This window comes from Choloepus didactylus, chromosome 5 (genome assembly GCF_015220235.1).
Source record: "Choloepus didactylus isolate mChoDid1 chromosome 5, mChoDid1.pri, whole genome shotgun sequence".
Classification (NCBI taxonomy): Eukaryota; Metazoa; Chordata; class Mammalia; order Pilosa; family Megalonychidae; genus Choloepus; species Choloepus didactylus.
The window spans coordinates 58,016,698-58,031,712 of record NC_051311.1 but is presented as its reverse complement, the minus strand read 5'-3'; the positions used below and the strand labels follow the sequence as shown (position 1 = coordinate 58,031,712).

General features: G+C 38.0%; 1 protein-coding gene across 4 annotated transcripts in view; it reads left to right on the top strand.

The window, feature by feature from the left end:
* EXOC4 (exocyst complex component 4) overlaps positions 1–15,015 on the top strand; it is a 953,704-nt gene that overhangs the window by 505,910 nt on the left and 432,779 nt on the right. The window lies entirely within an intron of this gene.

The window sequence follows — 15,015 nt, the reverse complement described above, 5'->3', positions numbered from 1 at the left end:
CATATCCTGTTCTAAGAAAAATCTTGGGATTGTCTCTTTCTTTGGACTAATTCTCTAGGTTTATACACACCCTTTTCTGTAGATTTATTTTGACAGTGAAGCATTCTGGGCACAGCAGAAGAAGCAGAGAAGCAGCAGAGATGAGAGATGAGAAGGAGGGTTAGATGTATCATCATCCAAATAGGTTTCATGAAGGTAGTGGAAGTCAAACCAGACCTTGAATAAAGGTTAGGGAAAGGCATACTCTTCTGGTGAAGAAATGGTGGGAGTAAAGATATGGGGTTTGAATGATCCTAGTGTGCTTGGTATCTAGAGAGACTCGTTTAGCTAGAGCAGTGGGTGCATGTTAAATTGTTGGAAATTAATTGCATGGATAAGAAATAACAAAAACAAAACAGAAATCTCCTCCACTTGGCCAGTTGTTGATTTGGTGAGAATTCACCAAAGCTTTTTTTGTGGTTAAGATAAACAGGGAAAGGCCATTTTTAGGGCTGATTTCTCAAAGGCAGAAGCAGCTATTGTGTCCCCTCTTAGTAAAAATGCCCACAAATCATCAGCCCCCAACTAACTCATTGACTGACTTAGCTCCACAATTTTTTACCTGTGTAAAAGGTTACTTAATCTCTCTATGCATCAGTTTCCTCGTCTTTCTAATGAGGATAGTAGTAGCAGTAGTACCTATTTCATAGAGTTGTTGAGGATTATATAAGTAATCAATAATTCGTGATTATTATCTAACTATGAAGACAGTCATTCATTCACTAAGCAAATGTATACTAAGTATGCTCTGAGAGCTTTGTCACCTAGCCTGGTTCCCAGGGAAAAATGACTGGTTTTGTATTATTTAAATTTCTTCTTCTTTTTTTTTTTTCCTCCAAAGCAAATCATTGCCTACTTTGATTCTATTTCATACTTTTTCAAAGTTTATCAAAGTGTGCTCCAAGAACCACCTGTATCACAGTATCAGGGGAGCTTGTTAAAAATGTGGATTCCTTGCTCTTACTTTGTACCTACTGAATCACACCTCTGGACATGGCATGGGAAATCAACATTTTAAAAAGGCTCTCCAGGTGATTCTTAACACACCTTGAAGTTTGAAACAAGTTACAGACTTGTCTCATTGACCCCCCCAATTGGTGCTATAGTAAGGAAGGTTGGCAGTCACTTTTCTAGTCCTTCTCTTATATAGTTTTCCACAACTTTGAATCCTGAAAAACCATATTTGCTTTGCCAAAGATGGAAAAGCTGAGCAATTTACCTCTTTAGCAGCCTTCATTTATGTGGATTTTCCTGGAGTTAAGTAAGATATGACTGAATTGTTTTCCTCTCTAGGTCAGTCTTATCTTACTAACATCCACGTCCTGAAAAGTCTAGAACTGAGAACACCTGTGTGCCACCAACCTTCATTCTAATACAGTTAATATTCCATTTTCATTTTCCCAGTCCTAGGATTTGTTATTGCCCTTGGGCAGTATGTTTCAGGACTCACAGCCGGAATGTTAATAACAAGATAAAAAAGTACTGAAATTTCTGCATGTATTTTTAGTAATTTTTTGCAGTCCTGGATTGCTTCACTTTCCACAAAGCACACCCCGTGTGACCCTGATGTAGTGTGGCTTAGTCAATAGAATGCAGAATGACTAATCTGTTCTGCACTAAGTATTTTCCAAGCCAAGGTGAGTATAGGAAAGGAAGACTGTCTGTGAGCTTGGGTGAAGGGAAATATTGACAGTTGTCTTTGTCTGTTTGCTGCAATAATTTTTGAGAAGAATAAGCAGTAAGAGTGATAAGGATGTCGTAAAGATGCCTGCATGTCCAAGATATTGTATCTGCCACATTATGTGGAAGACCTCTTAATAACATATGTTTAATACTTTAATGCCTGTTGGTTTTGTTTTGCATTGATTTCTGGATTAGAGGCTGTACAGTGTACTATAAGCCAAGGAGAAGAATATAGTCCCTGCTGAGTGGGCCTGGCAGAACACTGCAAGTTTTAGAAGTATCTGACTAACAGAATATTAAACTTTTGTCATCAATTTAGGGTTTTTCTTATATTTTTCTTTCTTATTCTCCCCTGATTTTTTTCTCTTCTCTTTATGGGGAGACCAATGCCAATTTTATTCTAATTATACTGTTGATACACAATAAATACCCGTTAAAGCAGATTGCAGACTTTGTTGAAAAACGTTTGTGTGTTAGGATGTGCTGCCACCTGTGGAAGTCCACACATGGCCTGGAGGGAGGGAACTGCCATTTATTCATTTATTAAGCCCCTGCTCTGTGCTACCTCCATATCTTGCCTTGTCTTTTATTTTAATGCAGTTTTATTGAGATATATTCACACACCCTACAGTCATCCACAGTATACAGTCATTCACAGCACCATCATACAGTTGTGCGTTCATCACCAGAATCAATTTTTGAACCTTTTCCTTACTCCAAAATAAAAATAAAAGCAAAAAAGAACACCCAAAACTTTCCATCCCCTCCATCCCACCCTATTCTTCATTTAATTTTGTCCCCATTTTCTCACTCCTCTGTCCATACAAAGGAAATGCGAGCCACAGGGTTTTCATAATCACACAGTCACACTGTGCAAGCTACATAGTTATACAGTCATCTTCCAGAATCAAGGTCACTGGGTTGCAGCTCGACAGCTCCAGGCAGTTCCCTCTAGCCATTCCAATACACTAAAAACTAAAAAGTGATATCTATATAGTGCATAAGAATACCCTCCAGAGTGACCTCTTGACTCCATTTGAAATCTCTCAGCCACTGAAACCTTATTTTGTTTCATCTCCCTTCCCCCTTTTGGTCAAGAAGATTTTCTCAGTCCCAAAGTGGTGAGTCCAGGCTCATCACCAGGAGTCATGTCCCACGTTTCCAGGGGGATTTACACCCCTGGGAGTCATGTCCCACATAAGGGGATGGTAGTGTGTTCACCTGCCGAGTGGGCTTAAAGAGAGAGCCTCTCTTCTGCAGCAACTAGCCTCACAAGGGAAATCCCTCAGATAGAGGGCTCTGCCCACAAAATTGTCAATCCTTAATGTTTGTGAGAAAATCAGCAATAACCCATCTTGCCTTATCTTAATTCTCCAATCATTTTATTTAAATAATCAGAAATCTGAGAAAGAGATAAGGTCATTTGCTCCAGGTCACAGAACAAGTATCACATGGTGGACTTGAGATTTGAAATCACATTTGTCTGATTCTGTTTCATTTGCTTACCAGCATACCACTCATGCCAGCCAGGGAATTTCCAAGGTTAGGAGGGGCACTTAAAGTAGCTGAAATAGCAGTATGGTTGAACATCATCCCAGAGAGACGTAATCACAGTGAACCCGCCTTACATTGCTGCTGCTCATAGGTCTCTGTGGCCCCAGGCTGGCATAGCAGCTGTGTACACGTAGACTGACACACTGGGGACTAACACTTTTAAGAGCTGCTGTGTGAGGGAAAGAAACACAAAAATCAAAATTAACCAGGTACACATCTTGCTGTGTTTGGTTACTGAGTAATATGAGAGGAATTTTATGCATGTTAGCAAGTATCTCCAAAACCTGAACTGTAGTCATATTGGTGTTCCCTTCTTCTGGGCAAAAGTGAGAATTCTGCAGCTAAAAGGAATATGGAATGTTTCCACAGAAATGGTTAAATACATATACATATTTGCTGGTCCTGTGGATACGTTTTATTAATGGCTTATGGTTAGGGGCTGTATTTTTTGTGAAATGAAAGAATTTTGGTGTCATTGAGAATCTATATATCAAAGTAGATCATTGGCTGGTTTAGTTTTTCATGGCAAATACAATGTGTGCAGTTAAAAATAAGCAGTGAACTATGTGTGCAGCAGGAGTTTGGTGTGCCATACGTGCTTTACAGAATTCTTACAGGGACAGGTATGGGTACTAAGTGTTTTTGGTTAATATTACTTCCAAAATAATTCTTTGAAAAATGGGTTGAACTACTTGAAATGTAAATGTTTTGTTATTTAAAAGATATTAATCATAAAATATATATTTTTAAAATGCCTTAAAAATATGGATTCTGAAGAACAATATGATATTTTCTAGACCAGCGATTCTTGACTAGGATGGGTTGACTGAATTAAATAAACCTACTGTTTTAAAAACTGTAGGAATGAAACAACCAGTTACTGGCTGGTGGGGCAGAGAAGGAGGAGTAAGATAGCTATAGGAGGCATGGGCTAATGAGACTGTAAAAAACCTTTCTAGACATTCCTGCTATTTCAAGTTAGGTTTCAGTTACTGAAATGCCATTTTAATCATCAGTCTCCTAGGCTAACCTTTATTGGATTATTTGCTATAACTGACTAATGATGCAACAATAAATTTTCTATTTATTTTAATCTGTGACATCCCTAAATGCTTTTGTCTTTCATTCCCAAAGAGTTTGAGGGAATCAAGTGGCTAACTCCAGTAGGCAACAAAAATTAAATGTGGAATTAATAGAGAGACTGGGGCTAGGAATTTATATTTGAGAGTCACAATAATGACCAACATTTTTTGTATGCTTAATATGTACCAGTCTCTGTGTTGAGCCTTTTACATGGCTTTGCTTGTTTAACCTTCACAAAAACTATACCAAGAAATTAGTATTAATATGCACTTCTCTGAATGTGGAGACGGGAACAAAAAGTAATTTTTGTAATTTGCCTTAGGTCACCTAACTAGTGAAGTTAGAGTGAGGTTCAAACCGAAATCTTTCTGATGTTTAAATCCAATCTTAAACTCTATATTTTGCATAGAGGTGGTTTTTGAAGCTGTGAATATAGTTGAAAGCTGAAGTCAATTTACTCTTAGAACATGCCCATATTAAGGTGTGAGAGAGGTGTTGAGGCAGCAAGTGATTAGAAAGCAAAGGAAATATAAGGAAAGCCAGTTATGGAAACCATGGAAAGAGTGTTTAGAGAAGGAGGGGGTTAATAAAAGCTGCAGGGGCATCAAGGAGAATGAGAGAAAAATCACTGGATGTAGAGATTATGTGTCATTGGGGACTTTGATGAGAGCAGTTTTGAGTAGGATGTTTACTCATATCTTAATATTCCATTCACTTTGAAGCTTTGGATTAGTTTACTCAGTGATTATCCTTGGATATCACTTAAAATTAGTCCAAGAGCATTATTTAGTCTAGGATAATAGTTGTGAACATTTTTTAGCAAATGGAATGCTGTGATACTTCCCTCATTTGTTTCATGCTTCCTCTCATCAAAAATAAATAAGTACATGTATAAAACAAAGAAAAAAATTGACAGTGTCTGTTTTACTGAGAACAGAAGAGTAATAAAAGAGATTTTTCTTCATCTTGCTTAGGAAAAGATTTGCTGTGAAGGATTAGATAGAAAATGGCAAGAGGTTATGTAATAAATGTGCTAGTGGACTCTCTTGAGAGTGGGATTTCCTATGCTTTTTTTCTAAGATACCCAAAATATTTTACAGACTTTCTCAGTTTTCATAAATATGACATGTGTGAGGGATACGACTAATTTCTTTCTTTTCATCCCTCCCCTCCCCTTCCCTTCCCTGTGAATTAATTGAAACAGAGAAAAGGATGGCATAGAACAAATACAACCCCGAGTTTTCCTTTTCCATGTACTCTCTCCTGGTCTGCACTCGTGCTGCTGGTCAGGGCATCACTGCCATTGTGACCAGTTACTTTGCTGAACTTTTCTGTTATATTTGACACAGCTTATCTCTACCTCCTCCTCAAAAGACTGTCTATACATGGCTTCCAGGATAATGCAGTCTTCTGGTTTTCGTCTTACCTTGCTGGCTTCTCCTGAGTTTTTCCTTCATCTACCTGACTTCTTAGCCTTCTGGTCCAGGGTTTAGTTCCTGGATCTCTTCCCTTTTTATCTATACTCACTTTCTTTATGATCTCATCACATCCCAACCTGATGACTCCCCAATTTATATCTCCAGCCTGTATTTCTCCACTGAACTACAGACTTATGTCAATGTCGGCTTGACCTTTCCACTTCCTTGTCATGTGGGAATCTCAAATTTAAAATTTCCAAAACTGATACCATGATATTTCCTACAACCCCTTTACCAGGATATTTGCCACATTCCCTTTACCAACTGCCATACTTCAGTCTTTCCCATCTCAGTAAATGCCTACTCTATCTTTCCAGTTGCTCAGACCAAAAACCTAGAAGTTATCCCTTTTCTGACACTCCATATGCAATCCATCAGCATGCCCTAAAGGCTCTTTAAAAAATATCCAAAGTCTAACCATTACTCACCACTATCTTAACTCCTATCCTGTTCTAAGCCACAATCATCTCTTGCCTGGATTATTTTACTAGGTTCCTACATGGTCTCCTGTTTATCTCTTGCCTCCTTCTCTTTCAGCCAGAATGATGCTGCTGAAATATAAGTCACGTCATATAAAATTTGGACTCAAAACTCCATTAGCGATTCATGTGGTATGAAGACCAGATTCTTTACTATGGCTTACCAAGTCCTAAATAATCTGACCCCTTTTTGTTGATGCTCAGTATGTTTTCTACAACATTCTCTGTAGACCATTCCCCTCTAGTCATGCTGATCTCCTTGCTCTTCCTTGAACCTTCAAAGCATTTGCACTTCTGTTCTTCTACGAGATTTCCATGTGTAAGGAACATAACACCTGTAGGGCTTCACCTTCTTATTGTTTCTTCTCTGACTATCCTTTTTACATTATAGTATCACCCTCCAGCCTGCCCTGCTGGTTTCGTTGTTGTTGTTGTTGTTGTTTTTCTTTTTTCCAATAGAAAAAACATACTTGATCTTTTATTGATCAGATTTATTGTCTGTCTCTTCCCACTAGAATGTAAGTTCCATGAGAATAGGGATTTTTTTCTGTTTTTTTTTTTTCATTGTCATTTTCCTACCACTTAGAATGATGCCTGGCATATAGTAGGCACTTAATAAATATTTGTTGAGTGTCGTTTCAGAGCCTAAAATATTTGTCAAATCAGGGTATGCAATTGCATGTGTGTCTGCGAATAAAATTTTTCTCATTTCTGAGCTGCAGTCCCAGGATAACACTTTTCCACCTCCAAACAAAGGTACCTCTGAGTACCCAGGTCTTTAACTCTATGAATGAGCATTGCCTATTATACCTGGTGTTATGGAAGAAGTGCGTATTACCGACTCCGATTCCATAGAATCCCTTTGGCCCAGAATGACTTCAAAATGCCATCCCATAAGGGCAAACAAATCCAGAGACCTCTGTAGTTTCCCTTAGCCTCTGTTGCATTAGCTGAAGGTAAATCTGTGTCGAGTTCACTAAAGGGAACAGACAGCTGTATTAAGCTGTGTAATGATGAACACTAATGGCCTATGACAAAATGGGTCTCTGTAGGCTGAGCCGTCATGCAAGGTGGAGATTTTTCCTTCTTTTTGATAATGATAATGAAAAAAAAAAAAAGTATCCAAAGATAAAAAGAAACAACCTGCGGGCCAGGTTCAAAGTGATTTTTGTGGTACTGTTTTTCCTTTTTCATTTTTGAAAGTACATGCATCTTGACTGCAAAAGGTACATATACCATTGAACAGTAATGGGGAAATCTCTGTTTTTTTAAATAAAAATGCATTGCCCTTATTCCCAGTTTCCTTTTCTGTGGCATATGCATTGTCAGTGCAAATTTGGTTGCAATAACAACTATTAAATTGATTTTTTTCATTGCTTGTGTTTTTTACTTAAAGACACATATAGCTTTATCATAGTGGTACATTCTGATTTATTTTATTTTATATACACTTTATTCCATTCTTAATTTAAGCGAGGAGCTTGTTTTCTTATATGCCCTACCCTTCCGCATTTGACCCTCACATGCTTAGCTGTGTGGTCTTGCATAAATCAGTTGACCTTTCTCTATCTCATGTGATTGTTGAGGATCAAACACATATATAAATATACTTTATAAACTATTTAAACAGTTAAGTTAATGATGCTAACATTGGATATTAGACCATTTGATCTCTGAGATTCCTTTCAGTTGTGTAGCTGAATTATCCTGTGATTTCCAAAAGCAATGTTTCTCTACCTCAAAGTTATGCAATAATATTAGCATATTCTATAAATTGTGTATATAGATATATAAAGCTTGAGGTGTGTAGGTTTGTAAGAGTTGACCATGAAATGCTGAAGAATCTGAAATGGCATAGGATTTAAAAAAAAAAAAAAAAATCTGTTCAGAATGTCAGTACAACCTATACATATTATATTTCACTGGTTTGCTTCTCAGATACTCAGAACACATTTTACTCTCTAGCAGAATTATTTGACAGCACATTTCCTCCCTGCCCTTTGAATCTCTCTGGATGATCAACAAAAAACACTATCTACATTTGTAACTAAATAAAGCCCTGGTATGACTCCTTTCTATTAATCCAGCTGTATTACCTTTCTTCCTAGGTAATTTCTGATAATCCAACAAGAATCCTCACTTTTGTTTTTCATTTTCTGGCTATGTTCTTGAGTAAGAGAGCTATTTCCGTTTTTAGGCTAAGAACAAGGGGTTAGAAATTTCAAATTTCAAGGCCCTGGTTTTTCTACCTAATCTACTAAATTTACAAATTCTAGGAATCCATTTGCTTTTTACAAGCATTTTTGCTCTTATTTTCAGGGCCAATTTGTTTCCTTCAGCTTTCCCACACATGTGACTTTTATAGCACCATATAAAGTAGAGTGCTCTGCCATATTGATTTAATGGTATGTTTCAATAAATTTCCCCTGTTACAATGCTTGCTCCATACCAGGCAGCCAAGGGGGAATCTGACGGATGTGCTGGTTAACTAATTTTAAAAGAGAAAAAATTCCATTTTCTCCATCCTTTAATGTCATAGCTGTCCTGCCAATGACCTGATACTGAGATGTATTAGGTTTCCCCTGACATATGTTATAGGAAGTAGTGACCTGACCTTTTAAAAATTTTATTAACATTTATAAATTTGTTTTAGTGTATTATGTTGGAAGCAATGATTTTTCTCCAGAATGGATTGTGGTGACTGGTGTACAGATTGATAGCCATGTCATGTATTAAGCTAGTGGACATTTTGTAGAGTATACAGATGCTGTTTTTTTGTTTTGTTTTGTTTTGTTTTTTTCCCCTTCACTCCTACCTTTAAGGCTTATGCTAATGATAATGGAAACATTTTAAGTTTTCCTTTGATACATTTTACAAACAATACCTGGAAACAATTGCTGTCAGCCATTGTGTAGCTGGTTAGATTTTGATTATTTCTTGATAAAACACTGAGGCATCCATCCATCCATTCATTGAACCTTTTACTCAGTGTGTAATGCATTCCAAATGCTATGCCAGTCACTAGGAATATTAGAACTATTGTCACAATCCCTGTTCTCAAGTAATTTACAAACTGATGGATTAGGAACCCCTGGTATACAGTCAAGATCCTAATCAAATTTTTTTTTTTCTCCCTCAGCTCTGTGTTCAAAGCACAGAATTTTGCCTCTTTTTCTTTTCTTTTTTTGTTTTTCTTTTCTCTTTTTTTAAAATTTTCTATTACATCTTGGCTCTTCCTAGGAAATAATTTAATTTATTATATTCTGTGGGGACAAAATATTCATCATAGATCAATAAAGGAAATCATCATTAATGCAAATCATCAGAACTTAATTATCTATATCGAGTTTTATTGCCTTAGCAATTCTCATCTCTCTCCATACCCTAATAAATTGAGAAGTGTGTGGTTTTTTGAAAAGGACACTTCTCCCAGGACAGGAGCACAGGAGCCAGGTAAACTGGCATGCTGCCTTTCTAATCCGCTTACCGTAGTGGCTGTCATGAGGGATGATGAGTGACACTTCTATCCATCATCTGCCTTTTCCCAAAGACTTCTGAAACTTAAATTAAGCCTCCCAGCTCCTCAGAGAGTAAAGGTGCTGTTTCATATTACAGTAAATATTTGTTTATTTTATGGACAGGGAGATTGAGGCATTGAGAACATAAGTGGGTAGATAAATAAGTTAAGGACACTGCTGGGGAACATCAGCTAATGTTTAATGAGTCTCTGTGGAGTGTAATACTTTCATAAGTACTGTACAATATATTTTGTTTCTAGCTTTCCCCATCACTGCCTGAAAAAATATTCCCTGGAATTTACTGGCTTGAATTTACCATTTGTGCTCATGGAAAGCTGTTGTTATTTTGTTGCACATTTTACTTTTTACATTTGCATTTTCTAAGAACATTTTACCTTTTTACTTTTGCTGTACAGGACTGAAAAAGAACATTAGCTACATTTCCAAGTTCCAGGCCTTTCCAGGTTCAGTCACTCAGCTTTTAAAAAACCTGAACAATTTCACTTATCAGATACTTTGCTAGGAATTAAGAAACTCTTCTGATTCCAAAGGGAATTCTATTCTAACAAATCCTTTTTTAGTACCATAAAAATGTGATTTACTTCTTTTTTGTTTTTAAAACCAACAACTTTATTACAGAACTTCTCAGAGCCTTTAATATTCAAGGTGCATGGTAAATTTCCAGAGGCAACTAGCATATGTAACATTTTCTAAGATTATTTGAACAGTGAGCATGTTATTCTAAGAGTGTATCTGGGGGTTAGTGCTCTTCAAACACACTTTGAAGAATTGATGATATGACCATTTTTCATCATCCACTGACCAGACAGCACTGGCAGTGATCATAGGCAGACAATCCAGCTGCCCCAGAATAGCTGTTGAGAATTTAATCTAGTCGCTCTTTAAAACTGCTTTTCCCCACAAATTGAATAGCATCCTATCAAAGAGAAACAAATTGCTCACACTTATGCTCTATCTGTATAAGGTGCTTTTATGCTTGAAACTGACCAACTCTTAAAACTTAACAATCACCTAGTCTAGCCCCCATATTCAACTCGAGAGGAGTTGAGACTTGAGACTAGTAGAGAGAGGCTTTGAACTAGTAGAAACAGAGCCTGAAAAAGGACCCAAGTCTCCTGACACCTCCATTACACCACACTATGCCACAGATGATACCAGATCAGAAATTTTCCACTTCACATACTTGAAACTCCAATAACCAGTGCATTTGGTGCAAACTCCAAATAGCCTTTTCAATCAAATGCTTTTTGCTGTTTTCCCACAAAATAGCTGAATCAACCAGCTGTACTTTTCTTCCTTTGTAGTTTTCTCAGCTGCTACCTATGCCATCATAAAGTTTAGAGTGTTTCTACCTTAGCAGCTGTGTTGTGTTTCAGCCCTGGTGGGCAGCCTCTTCATCCCCCATGCACCACAGACAAATATAGTGACTCACTGGTAAAATTTGATACACTACAGAGGCCCTATATAGGTTATATTGTAAATGATTTTTTATGTCAAAGGAAGTGCAATAAATATAGGAGGGGAATAAAGCCAATAAATGTATAAATGGAAAATACGTTATTAGAAGAGCTTACTTTTCTCATAAATGTGTTCCAGAAAAGCCTGTAAATGAAATTAAAAATGTATGTATATTATAGAATACTTTGTGGGTATCTTGATGTCATATGTTACAGTCCTTTGCCAAAATGCCAAATTCTGAGGCTTTTCTGTAACAGGGTACTGTGTACCATCACCACAATATATAATTTTATACTCATGAATAGATTATAGGCCATACATATGGTTCAGTTGTAAGGCATTTGTTTGGAACTCAGAATGCATTTTCTTATAGAAATAATCTTATTTGGTGCAAGACTCCTCAAAACAGCTTCACCCATAATATATCTCTAGCGTCTTCCTGTAGCTCTTTCAAATTTAACTAAAATGTATCTGTCCTGGGAATGGATTTAGTGTTTGGCTTGAAATTCTAGGAGTACATCTCTTCTTATTGAGCTCTGGGAATGGCGTCAGGAGCTCATGAGGTTTTATAATATGGGAAATAGAAGGGACCTTAGAAATGATCTAGCCCAGGCTTCTTATCTTAGAGGTTAAGAACATCACCCTCTACATGTCCTAGTTGTGGTTACCAGGGCCTAGGGCAGGGGTTCCTTCTTGAGAGCACAGGGTGGTAAGGGACAGAGTCTCCAGGAGTCAGTGGTGTGAGGAGCAGCATATAAACTGAGTCAGATGGCAGTTCTGGGGTGAGGCAGGGGAAGGGAGGCAGTGATGGGGGTGTGCGGATGGGAGGGAATATGCAGGACCCTTCTCCTTGGGTACAACATTATTGTTCTGTTATTCCTCTCCCTTTGTACCCTGCTTCATCTATTTTCCCTTCCTAGTTACTAAGGCATTTAACTCCCTTTCTTCTGGCAAAAAGGCATTTATTTCTTTTCCCCATTGCTACCAACAGCCCACCCAAACTAAGCCCTCCCTCCTGCCTCTGCCTCCGACTGAAGTAGGCTTTGATGGGAGGGAAGGAGTGAGGAACAAAATTGGGGTTGTCTCTAGTGGCTCCAGAGTCTGCAGTGGTCAAAGAGGAGGAGGAACAGAATGTTTCTGGCAGTGGGTGAGAAAGAAGTTTCTGTGGTATCCCACCGCGGGGCTGTGGGCATGAAGAGGCTTCCTGAGTGCCGGGCTGGATATGAGCATCACGGTGTGGGGGGAGAGGCACCATGGAGGTGGGAGAGAAGTGAACAGGTGGTGTTAGCACATGGCTGAGCTGGGGTACCTCTGTGCCCATGGGGGAAGAGGGTTGAAGGGAAACTTTCAGTGCTATTCTGATGAATCAGAATTTGGTATTGTTCCAGATTGCTAATGCTGCCATTAGGTAAAATACCAGAAATGGATTGGCTTTTATAAAGGGAATTTATTTGGTTACAGAGTCACAGTCTTAAGGCCATAAAGTTTCCAAGGTAAGGCATCAACAATTGGGTACCTTCAATGAAGGATGGCCATTGGCATCCAGAAAACCTCTTTTAACTCAGAAGGCGTGTGGCTGGCGTCTGCTTGCTCCCAGGCTTTGTTTCAAAATGGCATTCCTCAAAATGTTGCTCTTGGGGTGTTTTCTCCTCTCTTAGTTTCAGCCCCTCTTCAAAATGTCACTCTCAGTTGCTCTGAGGTCCTTCTGTCTGTGAATTCCTTTATAGGGACTCCAGTGATCCAATTAACACCCACCCTGAATGGGCGGGATAACACCTCCATGGAAATTATCCAATCAAATGTTTCACTCACAGTTGATTGAGTCACATCTCCATGGAAACACTCAATCAAAGAATTCCAATCTAATCAACACTAACACGTCTGCCCACACAAGATTGAATCAAAGAACGTGGAGTTTGGGGGGACATAATACATCCAAACTGGCACAGGATTTAGTGACAAATCCTAAAAAAGTTTAATATGGAAAACTGAATTTTAGAAACCAGTTAAATAATATTCAAGCACCACAGAGAGTGACGAACCATATTTTTAAATGCTTGACTGTGTTTAACAGTCTGAATCTCCCAAATATTTATAATTATGTTTTATTATATATTGTTTTTATTACGTTTTGTTTTATTTATATTTTTAAAAGACAGAAATTTGAAATAAAATGTATTAGTGTATGTAGGAGTAGCAGGATGGTTGGGAAGAGAGAGAGGGTAGACGGACTGAGACAAAATAAAATCTCTGTTGTACTCTGGGAAGAATGCTGTGAGAGTCCCTTTGATTCACTTAAAGCTTCTCGACAGTCCTTGGGAGAGTATAATCTCCTTTCTGAGGAATACTTAAAATGTCTCTAAAGAATGTAGCTTCTCTTATTATATTTTTTATCACAATGTTTATTTTCACATAGTTGTTTTCTTTACCTAATTTGGCTTGCAGTTATGGAATTGGGGTGGTACAAGAAGCTCTTTTTACTTGTAAGACTGAAGTTTCTGATGAAATTTTGGTAGATTTCCTGGAGATTGGTTATTACAACTTTGGGTAGTATAGATTCATAATAGGTTGTAGTGAAGAGCATTAAAGTTGCAAACAACTGGTGAGGGTAGTGTTTCTTTTAGTTTTAGTGTCTGCTAAATCAAATGCTGCCCTGAGTAGCTCTACTAACTTACAGTGGGTTGCTACAGTCTTTGGAGTTGTGCTTAGGATAGTCTACCTTGTCAGCTTTGTGACCTTGGGCACATTCTTTAATCTTCTGAATTTGTTTCCTCATCTGTAAGATGGGGGGAATAATACCTGTAATCTTGTTGCTTTATTCTAAGTGTTAAGTCACATGATATATGTGAAAGGGCCTGGCACTTACTAGCTCCCCAGTGGAGGTTTGGTTTGTTTTAGTGTGATTCCGTATCTGACTGTGTGCTCTTGGCCTGTTGCTAACAAGCAGGCAGAGAAAAAACAGCAGCACAGTCTGTCCAGAGGGTGTTTGTCAGGCCGTGCAACTGTGAAGGACAGCCTGCAAGACTACTTTTGCTCTGTGTCAGCATCAGGAGTCTGCAGAATTTCATTCTCTCCTCCCTAGATTTCTTAATTCTGTCTCTTCTTCCTCACTGTGTAATTTGTTAGTAGGATGCTCTCCTGAAAATCTGCACCTGTATTTCTATATTTGTCCATGTATTTACCTGAATGAGGTAATCCCAGCTGATGGATGGGTTGACTGGATCTGGAGAACATTCTTCTTACACATTCCTCTGTTATAGCATTTACCACACTGACACAATTTTTGTTTCTATTTAACTAATAAATATTTAGTACCTATTATGTGCCAGGCAATGAACAAGATAAAGTCCCTGCTCTCATGGTGTTTACATTCTAATGGGAGAGTCAGACAGTAAACAAATAGAAAATACCTCAGATGTTTAACCACTGGGAAGAAAAGTAAAGCAGGTTGAGGAGGAATGGAGAAGTAAGATGTTTCATTCATTCATTCATTCATTGTCCATACTGTTGTCCTTTGTTGTTCTCCAACATGCCAGTTACTAGGGATATAGCATTACATGACTGTTTCCACTTAATAATCAACTAAGTATCTTTTAACTTGCTTCTTCCCATAGTGCTTCTACTATCTCTAGCTCCATAATCATAGGTGAGGATAGCTTTACTGGTAACACAGATCTGAAAAAGACACCCTCAATCAAGAGG